Raw genomic sequence first — 25858 nt, forward strand, 5'->3', positions numbered from 1 at the left:
TCAAACGTAAGCGATAAGGCTAATTTATCTGCCTCTAAAACATACAGTATACAGTAATCGTTCACTGATTTCTGTAGTCCTTCATGAAAGAAGGCTGATTATCTTTAAGACATTTGAAAACATCTCTTTTAACTTTAGAAAACAATGACCGAACTGGTAACATAGTACAACATCAATCTCCGCCTTTTTTAACTCATTCACTGCAATTGACGGCTATAAACGTCAAAAAATCTTTTTAACTATTTCTATTAGTTTAACTTTTTTTCCACTTTTGTTAACAAGAGTATGAAAACCTAGACAACCTAGAAAAGATTATTAAAAATTAGGGGGCATCAGGCGATTAAATTATTAAAAATTAGGGGCGTCAGGCGATTAAAATTTGTAATTATAATTAATCGCATGACTTCAATAGTTAACTCATGAGTAATCACAAATTTTATATCTGTTCTAAATGTACAATAATATCCTTCTAGGTTTGCATACTCTTCTTAACAAAAGTGAAAAAAAAGATAACTAATATAAAAAAATTTTTTACGTCTATAGCCATCAATGAGTTCATCGCTACACAAATATGAAGTGCGAAATAAACACCAATCACTGGGTAATAAACAGTTATCAGGGAGAAAAAATGCTTAACACTTTAACATGCAAAATTAAAATGAATCCGATTAGTCGATTAATCGATTGAATAACCAATAGATTAAACCATAGATGTCAAACGCTGGTCCTGGAGGGCCGCAGTCCTGCAGGTTTTGGATTTTTCCGTTCTCCAATAAAGCTGATATATGATCAGCTCATCAGCAAGCTCTGCATAAGCCTGATAGCAATCCTGCTGATTGGAATCAGCTTGTGTTGGAAGAGGGAAACCTCCAAAACCTGCAGGACTAGAGCCCTCGAGGACCGGAGTTTGTCACCTATGGATTAAACGATTCTAAAAATATTCAATAGTGACAGCACTATTGCAAGTTTGTTTTTGAATTTGTTATTTGTTATTTGTTTTTTTGTCTGTCCACCCAGATCGCAATGTAGTGTCCAACTAGCTGAGAATCCCTGCACTAAACAGATGGCGGATAGAAGCAAGGACACCTGCAATGCACTTTCTACTTTCATATTTACATAGCAGAGATGTAGAAATGCTGCATCCAAACAAGATGTTCCCATGAAAGTACTCAAATTGATTTGAAAAAGAAACAAATGTTTTCCAGTTGTAAGTAGCCTCATGTGACAACTTTGTGGGCTTGCTCCGGAAAACAAATGGATTTTAAGGATAAGATACATGCATGAATTGATTGTCACTAGATGTCCATTAAGAGATTAAAAACGCAAGATATATTTGGAAAAACTAGAATAACTACATTTTCGGAAGGAGATTCTCAACTATTGTTGGGAGAATACTGAAGATGGAAAACGATGCGTATACAACATCATTACAAAGCCCTGCCAGTTGAAAAATTAAGTACGAGCATGACTGTGTGGGTTGTCCAGATGTGGACTAATTCCCTAATGGGGGTTTTACTCCACAACACTCAAAAGCAGGCTGGCGAGCTCACATACACGTCACTGTAAGGTATCCCGGTGTTCCATTCTCTCTCTATCTTTCCGACCATTCTCATTAATAAAAGCAGCGGTGTGTGGCTGTGGTGGCAGATGAGCAGATAAAACGGATGGGTAATGAAAGGAAAAGATGGTATTGGTCTACTATAGCTTTTAAAAATGTATCTCTTTGACTCTCTGTCATTCGGTTTTACTTACAATAGGTTCTATATTTGTCTCCCTCATTTAGTCTTAACATGCGTCACAATCACACAAAATGTCATTAAAGGCCAAGAGCTTTTTTTTTTTTTAATGTTGATTAGGGACAGGAATGGGCATTTATTGAACATTTTTTTATTGGGAATTGGGTTTGGATCAAGTACTGAGCATACATATATGGTTAAATTTGGTGGACTATACACAAGCCAGTTGAGCTTCTTTTTTTTTCTTCTTTTTTTTGTGAGACCGCATCTCCGTGCTTTAGCAGCAGCTGATCAGTGACTCTATTCATTCAGGGTCAATTTAAGGTAGTGTGCTCCACGAAGCCATTTCATTAGAGACTTCCTGTCTTTCTCTCTGCGTCTTGGGAGAAGATGAAGCCACTGAGAAACAGACAGGAAGGCCAATTGTGGGGAGAGTTGCACTGAATTCTAGAGTAGTGAAGAATATTAAAAGCCTAGAATGAAGTGGTGTCAATACATTTGTTTTTATGCTTAGATTTACACCTATCTGTTAACTCATTTGCTCCCCAAAACGTATAAATACGTTCAAAGGCGTATTTATAAATTTTTTACGTTTTTTTTTATCCTAGACCATACAGAAGGCTTTGATGCAGCCTCTGAACTGAAAAATATGCTTGAAGCAACGGCAGCAGAGTATAAGACACAACACCAAAAAAAAAAAAATTAAAAAAGAGAGAGTAATGATGATAAGATTAACGAATGAGCAATACTGAGCTCTCTCAGAGAGAGAGAGAGAGAGAGAGAGAGAGAGAGAGAGAGAGAGAGAGAGAGAGAGAGAGAGAGAGAAAAAGCAGAGTATAAGAGATCAACTAGGGCCATGTTGCAAACAAGATGATTTCCCCACTGGTTTAAACAGATTTATGAAAAATTATATAACTTATCTTATTCTAATGCTAATTGCTGCAAAACATAAACAGATTCAAATATACTTTTTTTCCTGATGAAAAAAGAGACTCTAATCTTTCTTTTGGTAGGTTCTATGTTTGTATAGCAATAGAACACAATATTCTGTGGGCCTTGCAAAATCAGTCAAAATCCAGTCAAACAGCCGGGAGCGAATGGTGTTTCAGTAAAAATGGCTGGGAGTCAATGAGTTAAACAGCCAAAAATCAGATTACCATAATCTTTGTCACTAGCGTGCAACTGAACAATTGCATGCAAGAAAGGTTAAAAATCTACCTCCTTCCTTGAACAATTAAGCAATCTTGGAAGAGAGCAACATTTGCCAGGCAAATAGCACTTGCAAGCACTTATGATCCTCGAGTGTGTGTTTGTGGGACAAAGGAAGCATCAAATTGTAAATGTGCAAGGGACAATGGAGGGAAAAGGGAGTCAGTAAGAGATTCAGCTTCATTCAACTTTTCCCCTTGGGATTGGTCACCATGGCTACGGCAGCATGTTTTTCAGATGAGCATAACGCAAAGACAGAGGGCGCTGAGATACTGTCATACATATCAGCATATTAAAAAGACACAGGCCACAAAAAATATGCTATTGAAAATAAATATTCAGGCCGGCACATCAGTGACTTAACCAGGCGATACCTGACCGGCGACAGAAAACACGCAAGGCGGCAGTCAAAGCAGTGACCCACAGCATGCTTTGTGACCTCTAATGGAGACGGATGAGAACAAACAGTATCAAGCGACTATATCGTCTCATCTTACAACACAATAAGACTTCATCTATATTTTAAAAGCTATGGAAAAGCTGACAATAGGATGTCCTCATCCAAGATTAGTGAATGCCTGACTTAAATGGGAAACGGGGCTTCAGAACGGCATCGCTTTTCCATGCTAGCAAACCTACCTAGAGTGCGTTGGGCAAGTTTTATTTAATATATGTGTGCATTTTATTTCATGAGAACGGGACCATGTTTGCTTGCAATAGTGCAAAAGTAATGATTTTGATTGACATTAGTGAGGTTTCTATTCATTATTGGCAATTATCAACCAATTTAACGTCATACAGATAATAAAGAAATCCATCTAATAATTAGACAAGCCACGTTAGTCCATCTATTGTGGTTGTTGCTCAAGTTGTGCCCAACTCTTCAAACCCTCCCCTCTCCTATATTTGTGATGTCATAATGCGCGCAACCTCATGTTCACAGACGATGAATCATGGAAACATGGCAGTTGCCAGTGTGGGCTTTTTTTACTGTCCTGTTATAAGGGGGAAACAAATATTTAACACATATTAACATAAATTTATACTGTATTGTGGACACCTGTATTTTGGGGTTTTCTCTTCTTGTACATGAAGCAATATAAAAGTGACCTTGACTGATAAGCCTGTTCGGAACGGACTGCTTGCTTTCTTGTCTAGCTGACCTTCCTTTTTGCCTCCCAAAACCGAACCAGACTGCATAAAAATCTTAATATATATAGAGATAATTTACTGCGCACATGATCACTGATCACTTCTTGTAGTTCAAAATGTTACCCTCGCAGTTTTTTGTTGCATTTTTTAAACAAACTCAAAATGATTTACTGGTTGTCTTTGAAGCAGACATATCAATACAATTTTGCTTCATGATGCTTTACACAATGTTTCAATGTATTTGTACATGTTAGACTTATAGTAGGATTCAAAAGTGTAATTGTATTTAAATAAATGTTGCAAACAATTATCGGCGTACTTATCAGTTATCGACATCGACACTTTCTAAATTATTGGTTTATCGTATCGATTGAAAATAGCATTATCGTGCATCCTTAGTTTCCAACCACCCATTTTTTGTTGAATTTTAAAGAAATGCGAAAATAAAAATGAATGGAAACGCTATAAATTCGAAAAAGGGCCCAAAATTTGCAAAAAAAATTAATAAAATTACGCTTGAAGGGTGTGCATTTTGAAGTGTATCAAAAAAAGGAAAATGTGAATTTTGACAATGGAAACAGGTTTTGCGAATAAACGCTGACAATACCGGGTGCACGTTGCACGTTTGACCGGATATTACGTCACACAGCAATGTCGGACGATAAATAAGGTATTTGGGGGGGGACGATGAAACCGAAATATTTTTGGAATTAACTAAAAGACACAAATATGAATTCTATTTTAGATGGAAAACAGCAAAGAAACGCTACGCTTACAGCAGCGGAGTCCCCTCTCAATATTCGCAAAAGAAGAACAGATGTAAATGGGCATAAGTCGCATGTCCGTTTTGCGCATTTTCACAAAATGTGCTTAATTATTTCGAAACATTTGGAAGGAAACCTGACTATGGACTGTAAAAGTAAAGTGTTCTTTACTGAAGACAGATTACTTTACACTTTGCATTTAGATCAATTGTAGGCTTATTCTTTATATAAGCAGTTACTATAAATGACTTGTGGCAGAATAGAAAACCCTGAAAACACTGCATCCATGAGAAAATGGCAGAAAAGTCACGGGTATCAAAATCTTTCCTGAGTTGGGGCAGTTGCCACAAAGTGACAAGGGGCGACCATCATAGATATCTATAAGAACACTAGATGGCTCAAGTGCGAAGTAACGTCAGCACACGGCGGCCATCTTGGGACAGGGCTGCTCAATCAATCATAACATTACAGTCAATTGAGCACGGACTTTGAAATAACTGAAAGAACCTCAGCTCTCCCAAATTCTCAATCAATTTTAATTTTAGTCGTTAAATATGACACAAGATAGGACACAAATAACTATGCTGTGTTTTTCAAACAAACAAAAAAGAAAAATCAGCCATTTGAAAATTCAGCCTGAATCATAACATAGTTCTTTCTTCCTTTCATTCATTCCAGACATGTCAAGAATCACATAAGCAAAGCATTACAAACAACATAAGTGTACACAATAAACCAATCCTAGAAGAATTCATCATTCCATCAAAAATGAAAATGATCATTAGTCCTCATCAATCATTAGTTTCCCACATAGCTGATCAGGAAAACGTTAAGTGGTCTATTGACAATTGTTACTGTTATAATGATTTAATTTATTCCATACCGTATTTTAAATAGTGGTCAGCAGCCATAATGTACTCAACTGCGAAATGTTTATGGTTAAATCTATTAAGTAGGAGGCCTTTATTGTCAATTCATTTTTGGAGTAATATTAGACAAAGCTACCAATTTATGTCAAGTGAATGTGTAGTTTAACATAAAACGTACTATTAAGGAGAAATGGCGAGAAATTGACACATAACAATGTAGAGTGTTCACAACAGCATCTACTGTAATAATTACTGTCATTAAAAGATAATGAGTCTACATAATGTAAGATCATATTTAATACTGTGCATTAAATGCAACTTGTTTACATCACAGTCAGCCTCAAGGCCCAACAGAGAGACCGTTTACGTACATAGGTGCTGCTGTTTTGGTAAGCAACAAAGTTCAAAAAGTCTCAGCAGTTAACTCTTAAATGTATGTATACGTTTACACCCACGGATAATGACAGCTGTATTTTGAGGGAGGAGTTTATTTGTCTTAAGTGGATGATTGGGGCTAATTGCGACTCGCCGTCCGTTAGAAGGATGGACAGTGGACACTATTCGTTAAAACCTCATCACTTTTTAAGGGAAGGCACTTATTTTTGGATGACCCTGTACTGAGTGAATAAGTTATGCTCTATTTGGAGTATATTTGTTTTGCCAGAAGTGGGAAAATATGCGGGTTAAACTTGTGTTTGGCACAGTAAATAGATGTAGGTTTACTCTGCAATATTTGTAACAATATTTGCAATAAGTCAAAGCAGACTATAATGATGATGAATTATTTATAGAATTTTGAGGGTTATGCTTGCATGTGTGTGCGTGCATTTGTGTCTGTCGAAGGAGCGATGCTCACTGCTGCGCTCTCCGGCAAAGTCACAGCTTCTTCAAGGACACTGCGGCGAAGGGGATAGAAAGACAGAAAAGACATGACAAAGAAGAAGAAGAAGGAGAAGTTTGAACTTAAGTGGAGCAATAAAGGCATTTAGTGAAAGATGGCCATTACTGTGAAGACAAGGGAGGGTGAGGAAAAAGAAGTGCAAACCAAGCATGGCACGGAAAAAGAGCGACTGTACGGAATAAGCTTACGATCATACGCATGCAACTGCAATTTGAATGTGAAGCTACTTAGGTTCAATAGTTCTTTTCAGTGTGCTGTGTACTAGCAAGTGTCTGTATTTAACTCATTTGCTCCTAAAAACTTATAAATACACTACAGTATTTTAAATATTACCATGCTCCCAAAGACGTATTTATACTTTTTTTTTAATGTTTTTTGTTTTTTATGCTAGAGCATACAGAAGGCTTCGATGCAGCCTCTGAACTGAAGAGAATGCTTGAAGCAATGGTAGTTGTTACAAAAACGGCCAGCAGGTGGCAGGAGAGTATAAGAGATCAACCAGGGCCATGTTGCAAACAAGCTGGTTTCCCCACTGTTTTAAACAGATTTGTGAATAATGATGAAAATGAGCTAAATTCTAATGATAATTGCTGCAAAACAAAAATGGATAGAAAAAAAATCCCCCTGATTATAGCAATAGAAGGCAATATCAAAATCCAGTAAAACAACCACAAAGGAGGGTTGCTTCAGTGAAAATGGCTGGGGGGGGGGGGGGGGGGGGGGTGAGTTAATTGGGTTTGTACATTTATTGTGGGGTAACAGCAGCTTATTTAATTTTTGGGCCAAATCTTCATATCATATTATCATGTGACTCCTTCTAAATTTAATGCTTGCTAAAATAAACGCATGCAAAAAAAAAAGAAGCCATTATTTAATCGCCGAGCAGTGAAGTGGAAAGAAATTTAGAAGTTGGTAAAATGCAGTTAATTTCGACATCTATGACCAAGAATGAGTATGAATTGTTTAAATTGAATAATCTGCACATACAAAAAATCCACAAAATTAGAAAGTGGCTCCCCAAATGAAGTCATTGATTAGCAAAACTGCTTTTCAAAGAAAAAAGTTTTAAGGCTTGTACAGTGTTATTTAATGATATAATGAGTTATGGTAACTCAATATATTTACACCGCATTCCCCATGCTATAAATAAATCCAAATTAGATGGTGCCATCCAAACAAGACTTAATAGTACAGCCGAGTAAAAACAGTGCAACTCAACACACATGAACGAAGCAATGCAGCGTCTGGCTCACTAATACCAGGAATCCACTAAACCTCTGCAGTAATCAATTATTTACACATAAACACACACACGCAGACCAACAAACACCCCCACTGAGATGCGAGTGGGGAAGGTTGCCGGCTGAGTACCATGAAAGCTACTTTCCATCTACAAGTATTTTACCGTAGCATGGAGAGAATGTAAGGACCCTATAGTGATAAAACAATTTACAACAACTTCAAATATGTCTTTAAACTCATACGAAGGAATGGGGTCATCAATTGTGGCTGCATACGATGCTGATGACTATTCTAGCTGTTGTTAACAATAACTTCTATAATATCACATTATTCATGGACATTGTAAATGGACATTTATTCATGTATAGGTCGCCAGGCATTCCAATATACGGCATTGTGTATTATTTATGTAGAGCTTTAATAGGTAGCTTATTCGGGAGGTTCAGCATGGTTGGAACCTCGAAGCGAAGCAGGTTAGAGATCACAGCGAAGAAAGAAGATCTTTGTTGGCGTCCAAATTTCACACCGAGGTAAAGACTTCATGTACTTGTGACTGCATGTGTGAAAACAGTTCTCGGCGCTTGACTTCTCCCCAAGCTGTCAATCTCAAATTTGCCGGGCACACATATTATTCTCCATTAGCAGAGTTTTTAGCATATCATTGCTAAAAGCCTCAGCATAACACCCCCAGAGGAATTCTTTTGATACCTTCCACTTGAACTTTGGATGGAAATCAGAAACACAAGAGCAAACGCGCACATTTGCACTCAGTTGGTGGATCTTGGACTCAGCAGTGGTGAGAAGCAAACTCCCACAACAGGGCAAGTCTTGTTTTCTTGATGTCAGGAATTTTATGAAAGACGAGGCACTAACAGGCCCCTACAGTTTGTAGGAAAAAATTGATACAATACAAAGGATTGATTTGATTAATGATTATCTTACTCACCTCCACGTTCCCTCAGGAGTCCGGTTCAAGGTCTGGTATCTAAGAAAAAAACAAAAGGCAATATTATGAATCACATTCAGAAAAAAATGTATGTCCACATATAAAACCAAAGTAAACGCAAGAATTATAGTTTCATTAACAGGACAGGACTGGGATTTTCACATGAAAAATTATGCAACAGTGCAAGATAGGAGAGGCAGAGTATGCCAAGGCAGTAGTTGGCTTTTTTTCTTTTTCTTAAATAGCTCAGTATTGTTCATTCGGTAATGTCATCATCATTGCTCTTTTTTTTTTTTTGAATGTGTATGTATATGTGTATGTATATGTGTATGTGTGTGTGTGTGTGTGTGCATTCGTTAGTTCACCAAAAACCTATTAAAAAAAATCCCATACCGTTCACTTAAACCGAACACCGCCGTCAGGAGACCCGAGGAAGGACCAAAGAAAACAAAGGAAAGTGAAATCCAGCACCGACCAGACACCACCCACCAACCAGAGTTCTTCACCAACCCCAGAAACATCTAAATTCCAACAAATCCAAAAAATCAGGGAGACCTCAAGAGACCAAAGGAGAGACTGAGGAAAGGAAGGAAAGACAAACGAAGCAGAGTGAGATCCACAGACACCAGCCTCCACCGATTCAATAACCTGAGGAAGAAGCAGATTGCGTCTGAGTTTCGATAGATGCTGGTGTGGTGGATCTGGCATGCATGAAAATCTCTACCAAAGAGGGGAGCCGTCGACCCCTGCCAGGACAGAGCAAGCGCAACACCTCAGGGCCCCCCAGGCCGCGGCAGCGCCAAAGGACGACCCCCCCGAGCAAACCCAGGAGCAGGAGCGCCCCCCACGCCAACACGGCCCGCGCCCCCAACCCAACGCAGCAGGACGGGGCACTGCAGGCCCGCCAGGCACCCCACCGGTCCACAGCCCCCGCTACCCCCACGACCCCCCCCCCCCCCGCCCCCCATCCACCCCACACCGAGCAATTAAATAAAAAAATACACTATCATTAGAAAACCTTTCTTAGTATTAACATTATTGAAATCAATAGAAGAACAACCCTGGTTAGAGTGTGACAGACGCCTAAACAACCAAAACAATTCAAATAGATCGACACAACTGTATGATAGAAAGCATTACCCGCAGAGATAATATGCAGTTACACACACCTCACAACTTGACAACCACAAGTGCAAGGAACGGGCACGCACGCACAAACATGAAACTACGCTGCCAAGAGAGCAGGACAAATGTGGTGTGTTATTTCAAGCACTCACACCTTGTTAAAAGGAGCATGTCTGAAGTGGGTGTTGGTTGGGCATAATGGACTTATTATTATGGTGAGTTAAACTGGTTTCTAGCCTTTAGTTATGTTTAACGCTGCAATATAAAAATTCTACCCTGGTAGTACTTTCATAAAACCTGGCTGTAACTGCTGTTAGATTAATACAGGTTGCTTTATATAACAAATTTAAGTGACACCAATTTCTGCGGAGGAAGTAAAACATTATGCACAACTCGACGCCTTTTGGCAAAGGCAGACCTGTCCTAATTTTAACATCGTGCCCTTGAGAAAGAAAAAGCAGCAGTGTTTAATTTAACAAACCTTCATCCTGATTTGTAATTCATTATTGATCAAGAGGAAAGGGAACTTGGCTGTCACACTATGAAGCAATGCAGAATTTAAGGAGGAACTATATTTAAAAAAAATTAGAAAAACATCTCTCATCGACGAGTGGTGCGAAGATTTGACTCTGAGGACAAAACGCAAACTGGAGCACACTGGTCGTGTTCGAGTATTTTTCAAGCCAAAAACTGTAGAAGCATCAAGCATTGTTTATTGTCATTCCAAGCTGAGGCTTTCTTCCACCATATGCTGCCTGCTTATTAATGAAAAGAGGCAAGCAAGCCTTGAGAGAAGCCTGATGACTCTCCATCTCTGAGTCGCTATCCGTATTAGAGTTTAAATAGAGTGGCCAATTCATTTTCACTGGCGACAAAATGTATTCTATGTATACATTGCCTTTTTTCCATATACAGTGGATGAAAGAAGTCTACACAGCCCTGTTCAAACAGCAGGGTTTTGTGATAAAAAAAAAAACAACGAGACCAGGTTGATTAAATTCAAAACTATTTCCACCATTAAGGTGGCCGATGACCTGTACAGGCGGGGACGCCATATTATTCCTCCCAAGAAACGTTTCTCAGCATACGATCCTATAAATGTACAGTATCGAAATTCATATATTATATATATATATATACACACACACATACACACACATTAGGGGTGTAACAAAAACCGGTATGAACCGGAAATCCGGTTTTGATTTGAACGGTGCGAGTGTACTGGCACACGGTCTAATGAATCGGTCTAAAAATAGCTTGAACCGGCCAATGGCCCAGTCATAACATTATAAATCGATTTCATATTGCAGGTACACTTGCTGAAATACAGGGTGTGTGCTCCCCGTTCGCCACGTCGCCAATGACGAGGGGGGGGGGGGGGGGAACATGGCCGTATGCAATTTGCATATAGTAATCCTCGATGCGGCCAGTGACTCTCGTGATTGGTTAGAGTTCATTCACAACATCGCTCCAAGCCAATGACGCATTGTTTATATATGCCGGCGCTGCATGCTGCTGCTAGCGAATATTAGCAAACAAGCTGTTCTGTCGCGACCTGAGGAGGGATGAAAACGGGAATATTGTGGTATCGGTTTCTGCTCCAAAATGTAACGTATTCTGTAAAAGAAGGATAATCATAGACGCATAGACGAAGTCAGCCAGGATCGCGGAGGGATGAGGAGCACGAAGGTCCACAGGTACGTGGTCGTGAATGGTTTTGGAACCCTTTTCATTTTATTTTCTGGTGTCGTCGAGGGCACATAGTTCCCCATATAAACTGATTTACGTAACGCAACTGTCATTGATTGTCGTCTTAATGGTATTACAGTTGCAACTGTAGTTGTAATGCAGTAATCATGACAAAACGTTATTGTTATTATATGTATTAAAATTGCATGAAGAAAATAACTACCTGTATACAGACACAAAAATAAATAAATAAATAAATAAATAAAAATAAAATAAATAAATAAAAATGTCACTGTACCACCATCATAGTACAATAACATTGTGGAGCTGAATGTTCTTAAAAACGAGGTAGAGAATAAATACCTACAATAAACTAGTATTTATTATTGTAGGCCAGTGCAACAGACATTAACACTGTGCTTGAATGTAGGAAAATAAGTGTACTGTGTGATGAATACATTCGAATGTAATGAAAAATATTGATTGAAAATCATATTCAAATAAATGTTCACAAAACAACATTGACTAAACATTAAAGGACCTTAAAATAAGGCTGGTATTGGCACAGATACCTGGTATCGGTACTCGCCCATCAATACTTACAAGTGTTGTATTTTATTAGGTAGATGCATGTTAAAATAGCATTTTAAAAGACTGATACTTACTAATTTGGTCTGTATCATGTCAGAGGCATTACATATGCAAAATGTGGATCACTGCTTTCCAAAATAAAAGCAGATGTTTGCAGATCATTTTAAATTAAACAAGATATTCAAACAATTAATGGAGTACCAAAAAAATTATAATTTAATTTGGCTAGTTGTAGAGTAATAAAATAATTGTTGCACCGAATCGAGCCGTATCGTAATCCTACTGAATCGAATCGTTCCATTTTAAAATCGTCTTTTTTATCAAATCGACTTGATTGGAGAGATGTATGCCCCTAATATATATATATATATATATATATATATATATATATATATATATATATATATATATATATATATATATATATATATATATATAATAGCCTACGAGCTGTACATGTCTAATCTGTACATATACGCATCGTTTATATGATAGTCTGCTTGCGAGATGGGAGGAGTAAAATGGCCGCTCTGTCGCTTCAACGGCTTGCAAGGGCTGGGCTATCCGTGCGTTTTGAAATCTTTCCACTCTGGAGCCTAGTTCCAAAAGTGATCGGTTTCAAGCTCCTTGATTCAGCAAGGATGAGATCAGAATATTTTCATAATTGTAAATTTCAAGAAAACTGTAAGATACAAAAAAAAAAAAGGCCTTTAAAAAATTATGTTTACTTATGAACTTATGGAAAAAAGAAATACTAAAATAATGGATTCATGGTTTCATTAATCGATATCAGGCTCAAAAAGGAAAATTGATTCAATATCGATTATTAGATTTTTTTAAACCCAGCCCTAGTTTTATTTAGTGCCACAAAATTGAAATGTCTACTTGAGGTGCAAGTTTATTTATTCAAGTCAGCGACATGATTCGTTAGTGGTACAGCATCTATTTGAGTACACTAAACCTATCTCTCTACCCATCCATCTATCACTCTAATTTGAATGAGAGATTATATCATCCTTTTAAAATAACACATTAATCCATTCGTGTTTATGTTAGTTTGATTCCCTAAGTAAAATGCAAATCAAAATGATAATCCTTCTTAATATTCATACACAGTAAGAGTAATTATGCAAAATGTACATGCAAGAGTAACTCCAATAATCTGCTATTAAATTACAGCTACATATCACACATTTGTCTGTGTTGTAGAGTATGTAGAATACACAGGTTAAAAAAAAAAAAAAAAAAAATTACACAATTAAGAATTGCTGTGAGGTGTCTGGGACTTTCCACTATCAGCTTGTTGTTCTTCATGTGGGTCAGGAAGCTTTAGTCCGCTTCCTCCCACTCAAGCAATCTGCATCTAGATCCTAGAACATACTTGGAGCAGTTTGGGGATCTCTTCCAATTTTTCTTCTTCTTGGCATTTGACTGTTTATCACCAGAAGAAGAACTTGGAAAGTTCCTTTCCGTGCTATTCCTATTCCCATTGCTGTCGAGTGGTGTCGACCCATCAACAAAGTGTGTGTCTCCACTCTCCACCCACTGCGGTTGGCCCTCCAACGCACGGGTGCCAAGAGTATTGCACATATCAGTTACCGAAGAAGCAACCAGCTGATGGGTGTGCCACTTTAGCTGGGACTCTAAAATCAGACATAGCTCTGACCACGAGACACAAATGCATCATTCATCAGTGAGCCCCAGTTGAGATTTGGCAATTACAAAGACATCACTGTTTCCAAACCCACTTTGTTAGCACCTGCACAAAAGGTGTGGGCCAATTAAATGGGATACATTCATGGAAGCAAGTTGAACCACGGGCTTCAATAAGACCTCTGTCCTGAACATATATAGTGTATGTATGCATATAGTCGGACCCCGGCTTCATACTTAACAAATTTGAACCGAGCCCAATCATTTCCCCTCATTCATGGTTGCCATAGCTACAGCCTTCACTTTGGGAAGGGTGAGACTTTACCATGGTGTCAGCATGCGTGCGCGTGTGCTGTGACGGGGGTGAAGGGGCTCACACTTCCTATCTGTCAAGCCTATATTCACACCGCTATTTGATGCCTCAGACAGCAGGGTGACAGATACCAGAGAATGGAGGCTTTAGACAAAATAAAGTGTCATCCCATTCAACACCAACAATCTGATTTCTTTTGCTGGGCAAAGGCATGCACAGCGATCATTTTCAATCAGCAAAACAGGACTACAGTATATGCTTGTGTGCATTGTTACCAGGACCACATAAATAATCCTTCAAATAGGGCTGCTCGATTATGAAGAAAATAGTAATCGTGATTCATTTGGTAATAATTGAAATCACGATTAGGACAATCACTTGGTTTTTTGGTACAAAACAAGAAAAATGTTTAAACATGTAAAAACGTTAAGACAAATGCATTTCTTTGAAACACTATAATTATTGTAAGTTCTTCTTGGACCAAACAAGATTTATTAACTCATTCACTGCCATTGACGTCAAAAATTCATTTGAACTATTTCTATTGGTTTCATGTTATTTTCCCCACTTTTGTTGACAAGAGAATGAAAACCTAGAATTTTTTTATTTATTGTACATTTAGAACAGATATAGAATTTGTGATTAATCGTGAAGTCATGAGATTAATTACAATTTAAAAAAGTAATCGTCTGACACTCCTAATTTTTTTAATAATATTTTCTTTTTTTTATTAATTAGGGGCATTAGGCGATTTAAATTTAATTGTAATTAATCACATGACTTCACGAGTTAATCAAAAATGTTATATCTGTTCTAAATGTACAATACATTTTTTTCTAGGTTTTCAAAAAAAGGTGAAGCTAATAGAAATAGTTCAAATGAGTTTTTGACATCTATAGCCGTCAATGGCAGTGAATGAGTTAAATTAATCATTTTAAAATAAAATAAAAAGGTGCAAATATATTAATTTGAACAACTCAAAATGAGTATTAATAATATTTAATTTTTGTTTACGATTATGCCGAATTTTCAATTGTGGAGTGTAATGACTGAAATTGTAATTGAATTTCATTTAATTGCACAGCCTTACCATCAATTGATCAAATTTAATGGATTGTTTCATGAAATCAAGGAATACAACAAATAATACAAACAATTTTGGAGATGCTCCAAAAAGCATTCTGGATACAGGGACTTATTGCCACCCTCAAAGCGGATATGTTTTAACCCCTTTATGGTAACAGAATTAACAAATCATATTTTCAATATATTGAGCATTAGTAATGTGCATGTTTACACTTATGTTAACATTCCGACAGCTTTCTAAGTGACTAGTTAAATGTCCATATAAGTAAGTTAATGATTGAAATGGTTGCTATTAAAACAGACCGGAGAAAAGTGCTCCTTTTTCCATGTCAGAGTTGTGTCATAGCTTAGTTTCCTATTGCTGGTGTGATGTTTGACTGTTTTTTTTTGTTTTTTTTTTAATTAACACCACCTCTGTTGATTGCAGCCAAGACTGCAATTGTTGGTTCAATTGCTTGAAGACACAATGAACATAACAACTCTTCCACACAATCAACACAATTATTAATTGATTTACGCTTGTAAGGCAAGGCAAGACGCGTATATTTGTTTGGGACATTTCAGAAACAAGGCCATCAAAATGCTTCACACAGAGAATACAAAAAAAAGAAAAAAGGATACATTTTAGAAGAATCTGAAAAGTAGGGAGAAAAACGGCAAATAAAAGCCACAAGAGATAAAAACAAGGTTAAAGTTATAGCACAAAGGTGGAGCGAAAATATAACACTTAAAAAGTGATACTCTCGAATGTATTTTGAGTCTAAACCATTAAGAGCTTTATAAACAACAGGACACTGTATCTTGAAGTCTATTCTCTGAGAGATGTGTTTTTTTAAATTCAGGTCTGACAACCTGGTCAACTCAAGTTTTCTAAGCATTCCATTATGAGCACACTTCTGATTAAATTGCTTGTATTGGATTTATAAAAGTGAAGGCAAAAATATGCTTTTTTTTTTTTTTCTTTTTTTTTTTAAAGGAGCCTATAATTGAGCCGTGCACGCGTTACTGAAGATAACTTCCGGATCCAAGTTAATTTCACAAAGTGTGACATATTTTCAAAATGGACATCTAAGGGATTCACGTCTCATGAAATCTCCATGATACGTAAATTCGGACCACCCCTCAGGTGGCTGCGCACGAAGCAGTGTCTTCCTCTCTCCACACGTGCACACCATCAGGCAGATGACAAGAACGATATAAACATTTAAGGATCAACAGATCAGTAAAACTCCCACCACCTGCCCGGCAGCAGACAAATATAAACGCAGTTCGCTCTTACGTTGCTATTTCTTAATCTCCCCGAATCGCTCAGCTTCTGCCTGCATTCTTGCTCTCTGCAGTCAGGCCATCCATCATCATTAGGAGGGGAATAGACGACCTGTCGACACCTGCAACTACACTCTCTTCTCAGGAGAGGAGAGGAGAGGGAACGTTCCAAATAAAAGACTAGATACAAAAAAAAAGAAAGAAAAGAAAGCCATTATTTAAAACGTGCCGGCTGTCGCTGGAATATAAATAACGAATGATCAATACAGTAACCTATAGTGTATTGACTTGCGGCAGACCAGAGGGTAATATCTTAATGTGTCTCAATTGATACAGAGCAAATTAGAGAATCTTAAATCAATTCAACAATTGTCCGACTCCTGCACATCCACACTTAGACTTAATCAATCTAAATTAGAGCATTGCAAAGATCTATGAAAGTCATGCACTTTAACAAGTAAAGATTAATCACTTCTTCAATCGTTCGGACTCTTCTTACTAGCAAGTGGCAGCAGTCTGATCTGGCTAAAACCTTCAAAAAGGGAAACCCAGAGACGTGAATGTTCCGGGAAAATGTGCCTGTAAAGTAGCACATCTTGTAGCACAAAGTAGCAACAGCAAGACCTCAGCATTAGGGGTGTGCCCAAAAAAATTAATTCTCATAAGAATCGCGATTCTCATTTAGTATGATTCAGAATCGATTTTAAATGTCCCAAAATCCATTTTATACTTTCTTGCCCTTGTTTGTGTGTGCTTTTATTGGGAGCACTGTTCATGTTGTACACGATTTGGCCACTTAGGGGCAGTGTGGTTCCGCTCATTCTGATACACTGTTAAGTTGTAGCCACATAGAAGCAAAAAGTCATGATCAAGTTATTCCAATATAAGTTTTTTTTTTTGCAGTGTAGTATGTTAAGATGCTTCTCTGTATACATTCCTGAAGCGTTTTGTATGAATAGTCGTTCTTTTGAGTGATAAAAGTGCCACTAGTAGCGCGCTAATTGGCATTAGCGAGTCAGACTGGAGTAGATCATGACAATTCTTTGCATATCTATAAATTGAAGCAGAAATCATAGTCAATCAAATAAGTTTAAAATCTAAAATCATTCTGAATCGATAATCGATTCTGAATCAAATCGCAGACCCAAAAAAATCGGAATCGAATCGAATCGTGAGTCAAAGATTCCCAGCCCTACTCAGCATATCCCTTGAGACCAAATATTGTGATAGGAAAGTGGTACGAGCATCAATACCCTGGCCCGGTTCAACATAAGGTACAACTAAAAATAAAAATCCAAGTTAAGAATGAGTACACACTTTAATGTTTATGCTTTAATTTTAATGCTGCTAAAAAGTGAAATGCATATGTTACATTTTATTGACCCTTTATTGAAAATTCTCATTGGCATGAGCGCATCCTGTTACCATCTTAGGTGACTTGCAGGTACTACATGATGACAAATTGACTGACTGCTTGCTAAGATCCACCATTTTCAAGCAAAGACCAGACTACACTGCCTGAAACACTGAGTCAAGGTCAAGATAAGCGGAGCTGAATTGTGTTTTTTTTATACTACTTGGCTTATCCTGTTCAGGGTTGCCGATAGCTGGAGCCTCTCCCAGCTGACTTCAGGATAACCATTCTTTCTCACAATCACAAAGTTACAGAGAAGGGACTGAACCAATGTAGTCAAAACAGGACACTTGCAAAATGTTTTTGCCTTCTTAGGCACTAAATTAGTTGACCAGTGAATCAGTGATTTCTAACCAAATTGCAAGAGTAGCTGAAAAAGCCACCTGCAAACAAACATCTTGCCGTTATTCTTTAGTCTCTTCTGATGCAGTTTACTCAACCGAAAAACAATCCTAGCAATAATCCTCGGTCCAAATGACACAAGTCAACCGAATAGAAATCAGCAGTCCATTCATTTATGGTCTGCTTGGTCGAGCATTTGTCATTTACCTCATTTAGCAAAATATTGAGCTATCAACGGGGGCAAGGAGCTGATGAATCTTGAAAGAAGGTGGTCTTGAAGTCAACAGAGAAAGTTTAAAGGATGGGAACAGCTCAGATGGAAGATAAAGAGCAAAGGGAAGCAGAGAGACGGGAGGAGGAGGACGAGTAGAGGACAAAGTATTGTCTCCTGTTAATATGTAAAAATAACTCTGCTGCTGCCTGCTGGAGGAGCTAACTGGGTCACACAATTCCCACGGAGAGAGAGGGTGGAAAGCGGTATCGCATTGATTTTGTCTGTGCCATCAACGCAAAACACGTCAGTCTCCTACAACATGAAAAGCTGAGAGGCGGCATACAGCCATTACATGTTCAGGTTCAGACATCTTGCAATCCCAGTGGTTTATTATCGAGCCATCTAATTCCGCTTCCCTCCATTTCTAGCTGCTTTGTTTTCACCGCCCTCAAATCAGCTCGCTCGGCTTTCTTATGCACTGCTCCCGTTTTTCCCCGTCTAAAATCCTGCACAATATATTCCAAACTTGATGTAGGAAGGAAAAGGAACCATTTAAGTGCACAACCACATTTAGCATCTTTGGGGCAAGATTTACACTTCATGATTCGAGTGGCAAAAAAATGTTTTCTTCCTTTCTCTCAAGAGCTACAATCATGATCCCTAGATTGGAGTCAGACAAAAAAATAAAAAATCTAAATCACATATACAACAATTACGCAGCAAACGGCAAGACTGAATGTTATAACCTGTCAATGTGAGCTTGATGTCATCAAAATACAGAAAAAAACGCATACACATTTAAATATGGTCCATTTGGTGTATTTCATATGATCCATGAATGAAAACACCGTCATATCCAATGTGTGTAAATTACCATTAAATCCAAACTGGGCACTTGGACCTGCAGTGTAAACCAAGCCTTTGAAACCCACTTCTCAATTAATCAATTTGTCTCAAAATCCTCAATATGTTTAAGTGCTCTATATTGAGTTGAGGATTAAAATCACTGGATACGGCATTTACTTCAATAGATAAGCGCAACCTCCCTTCCCCCCACCCAAAGTGGTGCCACTTGGTCCACACCTTGATATTTTTTAAACAATACACCTTCTAGTTTGGGGAGAAATAATCTTACATGTATTGTGATGCATATTTAGGTTTTTTTTCTAAATCAATTAGTTCACTCATTGATTAGTTGGGAGTCAATATAGCACCAAAAAAAAAAAAAGAATGCTGTCGAGTGAGCAAGTTATGGAAAAAATGTATACTGTATTGTGAGATGGTGATTAACATAACGAATAATATTCATGTTTCTGCTGCAGAAGAGCAAGAAAAACAGAAACATCGAGCAAGTTGAATCAAATCTTCCACACAACTCAGAGAGGGCAAAGCAAATGATATGCTGAATGGCAACCGTTCGTCACTGAGGATTTGCGTCCATATTCCGTATATTTGCACATATATTACGTTGAAAAGTCAGCGCTCGTCTATACAAAGCCCAGGAGACTGCATGAATGAATATATTTCTTGTGTATGCGAGTAAGTAAGTCACATTCACTTCTGTCACAGCATGAAATTAAATCAACCCGCGTAAGACAATAACATTTGTACTAGTAGACATGTTCTATTGTTAAATAAAGTTTGAAAACCTGAGAGAATTTTGGACATTATACGACACACCAAAAAAATAAAAAGTCTGTCGACAAGTCTTTGAAAAACCTCAGCTGCGTGGAGCTTTTTAATAAAAAGTAAATAATCTGTTCTTCAGGACTAAATAATGTGTGTGCGTTGTTCAAAGGCAATACAAAAATGTGTTGTTGTTTTTTAAATATCTGTTAAATCCGTACAAATATGGCCAGAAATTACCTTTAAAATGACATCTGTGTGCTGTGGCAGACATTTTTACCACATTAAACGCCGCCGGCAGAACACATGTAAAGCTCAACTTTACAGAGCAAATTATGAGAAAAATGTGTTGCTGTATGCGGCACGGAGGATTTTGTAGCCGACACGTGAAATACAGAAACAATTAGTTTTCAGAATTATGTGATGATTGCTACCTAATGGAGGAGTATCACTATCCAATTTGGGGAGGAATATATACTTATACTTAGTTACAGTATATTATCAATTACAACAACAAAAAATCATGATTACCTTGATGTACATTATTGACATGATGAACAAAACGTGGTTTATAAGCGTTATAAGCACGCTCATAATTCGGATACAGTTGTGTGTCTGAGGAGTTGTTTCCTGTTATGCCAGCCAACAAAGCAGTAATAAGGTGAACTCATAAACCATTAAAAAGGTGTTGGTCAGCAATTCTGAGCAGTAATTAAAATGTTAGGTTATAAACTGCTGTGATTTTGCATCTCATTTGGCAAGCTCTTTTAGCGTGTGTGTTACAGACATATACAAGACGTATTCATGAACCGAGTCTAAATATAAACAGCTTCCTTTCCGTCTCAATCTGGCATCATGATACTGCAATTGAGATCGCTTGCTAATTCATATTATAATCCCTTTTATACAAACTAGATAATCTGAGTTTTCAACGGGAAACCATTCACTAATATTTAAAAGTGTTATCAAAATGGATGAAACTACTGTTGTTTAAACTGAATCAGAGCTAGAAAGCAATACAAGCCAGCATGCTAAATGGATTAACCTGAAGTGCTGCTCTGAAATTGGCAGTGTTGCTTCCTCGCTGGCTGACAAGGGCCACCAGAAATAGCCGGGCTGCCTGAGCTGACCTCAACATACAGTACGCAATGCAATCCGCATTTTGCTTGAACTGTGGGTTCTCAATGCTAAAATGAGCATGTCACGGTCAAAAGGGAGGAATATACGGTACATACAATATGCATAAACGTTTTATGATAACGTAGTCAAAGACGACTCCACTTAACTATCCACGTTTTGAAGCACACTGGAACAAAATGGATGTTTCATAATTTAACATTTTGTTCTTGCAGATGAGAAATGAGTACAGTAGTACTCGTGTTCTTTAGCCAGTAGCGGCAGCTGTCTGCCATCTGCAGAGGTTAGCAGTGGCGCACTGCTCACTATTACCAAGAGTCTCGTGACCGCTCGTACATCTTGATACATTAGCATGCGCGTAAACCTGACATCCTGGCTATAATTTAGACAGTTTAATGATTGTGAAAAGGATTTCAAAACACCAGGAGGTAGAAGCCGCGCAAAAAGATATTCTACAATAGGGGTGTCAAACTCATGAGCTCAGGGGCCGCATGGAGGAAAATATGTTACTAAGTGGGCCGGATCGGTAAAAAAAAAAAAAAAAAGGTATATAACTTAAAAGCAATTGCCGTTAATTATACGCATATTTTCGCTATTTGTGGGACAGCCCTACATTACGGAGATCAACTGTAATCATATTGTTCCAAAAAAATAACAAATGCAAACGAACGAGGCAACACTTTGCCTGTTTGAGTTCCGGATGTCTTAAATCTATCCATTTTACATATATATTGTTCCCAGAATGCATTGTGGGACGCAGTTAACGAAGTTATACGGAACGTTTAACCCTATGTATTTGTGCTCCCAGTAATTGAATTTGTGTCATATTTCAGATTTCAGTCTATGATTTAGAAAAACAAATTTTTTAAACAAACCGTGACTTCAGATTGTGTGTAAAATAATGACATCCAGGACAATTCGGTGTACAAGTTGCATTGCTCATCTGAAGACTGTTTGTGAAATTACATTTTTATACGTTTTGATTGTGGCCGGCTGATTAATTGGTCCGACATTACAATTTTTTTTTTTACTTTCCAAAATCGGCTCACGGGCCGAATTAAACCCCTTTGCATGCCGGGTCCTGCTCGCGGGCCCTATGTTTGACACCTCCGTTCTACAATAAATACAATATGGTTAGTAGTGAGGACTTTGCTTAGAATTTAAATATAGAATAGCCTCAATTTGCTAATACCGATTATCATGTTCAAATCCAAATGCTGGAAGTTCAGCAAAGGATAAGCCAAATATGTATGCACCTGCCAATTCAATACTGATTTGTTTTTCATCAGCCTTTAATGTTATTTAGAGGATTACTTTTAAGCTCCATTGCAGGTAACGTTAAAATGATTTTTGGCATCCTCCGGCAGACAGGTCATAAAAGGCGCGCTTTCTGCAGTCTTAAGGGCGCACAGCTCAGTTGAAATAAGGACTTATGAGTGAGCATCTCCACTCCTGCAGCATTGTTCTTCCTGCTTATATTGTGGTATGTGTACGGATTGCCCATATACAACAATACCCTGGATCAATTTGAGTGGAATATTGGCAATATAGGTGACAGCGTAGTTATAGCCCCATTTAAAAATGCAGACTACACCCTGGATTGGTCGTCTGTTAATATGGACATACAGAGACGGGTCCATTCAAAATTACATACTAATAATCACCGAGTGGGGAATCAACGCACGACTGGCAAACACTGCACAACAAAGTACATAGGGCTGCAGCTAAGGTATTATTGTGTCCACCGTCCTTACATTCTACTGTACTATCTGTGACGTTGAATGTGTATGGCTTTAAAGAGTGGGACCGAGCCTGGTAAGTGTGGGTATCAGCAAATAAGAGTCGGTGGATTATTAACTGGTTAACCTGCATGTTGAGACTCTGCATGAGTTGTAGCCATCAGCATCTTATTTAAGAATGTGCTCATTACTTTTTTGTCTTACAGTTTGTTCATTAAAGTGAAATAAACAAAGAAATATGTTATAACTATACATTGTAGGCTGCATTAAAATAGCTACATCGATACGTTACCTTGTGCTGGCAATCGTATGTGCCAGTGGGTTAAACATTGCAATTTATCTTCCTCTGTACTTTCAGGTTGAAATTATCTCAAACTTTGGAGATTATCTGTGTTTTATAGACTCTTTCATCCTGGCTCGCCACGAGATTAGATCAGGCATCAGCTACACGGAAAAATGTGCATGTAGAAAAAAGATCACTGCGAAGCTTTGAGGCAGAGAGCTTGCTTCTACCTTGTTTGGTAATCGAATTATTTCAGCGATTTGATTAATTGAGGCAGCCCTACAATTTACTAACAGGTAATGTTGCTGTTGTCATGTCTTTACACAATCTTTTATTATTGGTTTATACAAATCTTTTTTATCCTGTCTGGCCCCTCTCAAACTACATACAAGCCAATATCATTGCTATTGTTATTGCCGTATGTTGTCTCTTTTCTGACTGTCCCCACTGAAACCAGATAGCAGATTGTATTGAATTGATGCTGTTGTCCTACTGACTTGTTCTCTCACTTCCCTCACAACCACCTACTTTTGAGATTCTTAGGGTTATTAAAAGTGTAGACACTCGTTTTTCAGCACCATGGACAGCAAACACTGCTGAAAATTGATTAAGTTGACAAGAAAAAGCAATTACTACAGAACCATCACGATTTGTTTGATCAAGTAAATTACCAGTTGTGTCTTTCTCTACTTTCACACTGTTGTAAGGCAGCTCTGTATTGCCATTTTTTAAGATTCCAGACACTCAACAAGCTCATTCGTGACATATCAGACATCTTTTTAGCACATTTCAAAGCCCTTATCAGACCATGTTTGTTCCAATGACTTGGGGAGCGACAGAGTTCATAGATTTTGCAATGTCCTGAACAGCAGCGACGCAAGTGCAAAGCACAGTGGTTGGATCTATTGAGATGGAGAACACAGACGGGTTGTTTGCAATGCTGGCAGATACCAATCAGCCTTGACGAAGTGTCAAGGCTCCGGATCAATGACTCATTTGTGAGTGAGTGAGCGAAGGCTTGCGACATCATGAAAACCCAGACACTAACAAAGCATTCGCATCAATGTGGTGCAGTGAAGCCTGGAATATGATGAGTTAATTCCACAAGTGCGTTTTGCTTTATCTCTTTTTGTGATAAGACCAGAAAAGTCTTCCATTTATGGCATAAAGGAAAAGTGTGAAGCTAACCATAAAACCAGTAATGGAACGTGCAGGCAACTGTCGCTCAGTACAATATTAGCCATATAATTACTTAATAACAATTGCAAACACAATTTTATAACATAACCAGAAAATGACTGGAAAAGCTAGCCAACAAACGGTAAAAAAAAATTATCCTACAGATTCATGACGATCCTGACAGGTTTCAAGGTTACAGGTCCTGTTCAATTCAAGGTAACTTTTCTGTTAGTAATATGAAAATGTTACATAATAAGTGACTTTATATCATGACAGGAAGTTAATATAAGATTTGAATAAACATCCACCAAAGGTTATTTGTTCTGCATTTGCTCAATAACAAAAAAAATAAGGAGACAGTGTGTTGACCTGTGGCTGGTCAAATGCAGAGAAGCCAAACAAGCAGCTGAGTGACAGCGGCCCGGGAGCGAGGCAGGCTGAAGAGGATGTGTGCGCTGAAGTGAGACGACGATATGGCTCCAAAAGATCTCTGGAGAAATACGGCAAAGCTTCAGTGCGAGCCTTGTTCGTCTCTATGGCTGTGTGAAGGCTCTGTTGCTTCCTCCCCACAGCAAATAAAACCAGTGTGAGTATGCAAGATATTTGAGAAGTATGCAATATTCATTCTACATGTTATTACATGAACTATCCGTTCTAAAATGGTCTTTACAAAACTACATGAGCCAAGAAAGAAGCCATGAAACACAATCAAAATATTTTCTCAAAAAGTGGCATCCTCGCCAATAAACATCAGGTCTCAATTAATCAATCGCGAGGTGAACTCAATGATTAGAAGCCCCCATCACATTTTTCCTTAGTTTTATGGAGCGCATACGTGATGTGCTTACCATGCAGTGGGAAGTAGTGGGGTTGATACAGGATTAAGGGTTTGGCTGGGTCCTATGTCTGCTTTAAGGTAAACAAGAATGCATGCTCCAACCTCAACAAAACTCGACCACATTCATGACGATATAGGAAAGGATATGTCTCGGAGCTTTTGAGATTGCTCATTAACTCGCCATTTGAAGTGAAAGATTTCCAAAAGTAGCTAAACATGTGGCTATACGTTGTTGCTTGCCACTTTTTGATGTCCTCCTCCAACCCCACTGCATTAGTAGGAAATGGGATCTCTTATAAAAAAAAAGTCTGTAGCTGTCACAGAAAGTCGACTTGGGCAACCATTTACCATGTAAATAAAACGCCGGTTCAGGTTCATACCACATGATTCAGGCAAAGGCTCTTGGGGCCTAGGAATAAGCACTTGGCACAACCAATTGCTCCTTACTAGCTCCTGTCTGGAAACACAGCTATAGCTTCAGGTTACTTCCTACATGCCTATTGTTCCATTCCGTGTATTGTAACAATCAAAAGTCCGTGGT

At 38.1% G+C, this 25858-nt stretch overlaps 1 protein-coding gene across 5 annotated transcripts in view; it reads right to left on the bottom strand.

Moving 5' to 3' along the window:
• The window catches only part of strbp (spermatid perinuclear RNA binding protein), an 89059-nt gene that overhangs the window by 50581 nt on the left and 12620 nt on the right, over positions 1-25858 (bottom strand). For 3 of the 5 annotated variants that reach the window (XM_086096533.1, XM_086096532.1, XM_086096536.1), the window contains exon 2: positions 8820-8858. The gene's annotated coding sequence lies outside the window, so the exon portion shown is untranslated. Of the gene's footprint in view, positions 1-8819; positions 8859-24848; positions 24970-25858 lie in introns of all 5 variants that reach the window. The other 2 variants (XM_086096535.1, XM_086096534.1) reach the window with 1 other exon arrangement.

This window comes from Leptonotus elevatus, chromosome 15 (genome assembly GCF_054856555.1).
Source record: "Leptonotus elevatus isolate MCC_2025b chromosome 15, RoL_Lele_1.0, whole genome shotgun sequence".
In the NCBI taxonomy this organism is placed as follows: Eukaryota; Metazoa; Chordata; class Actinopteri; order Syngnathiformes; family Syngnathidae; genus Leptonotus; species Leptonotus elevatus.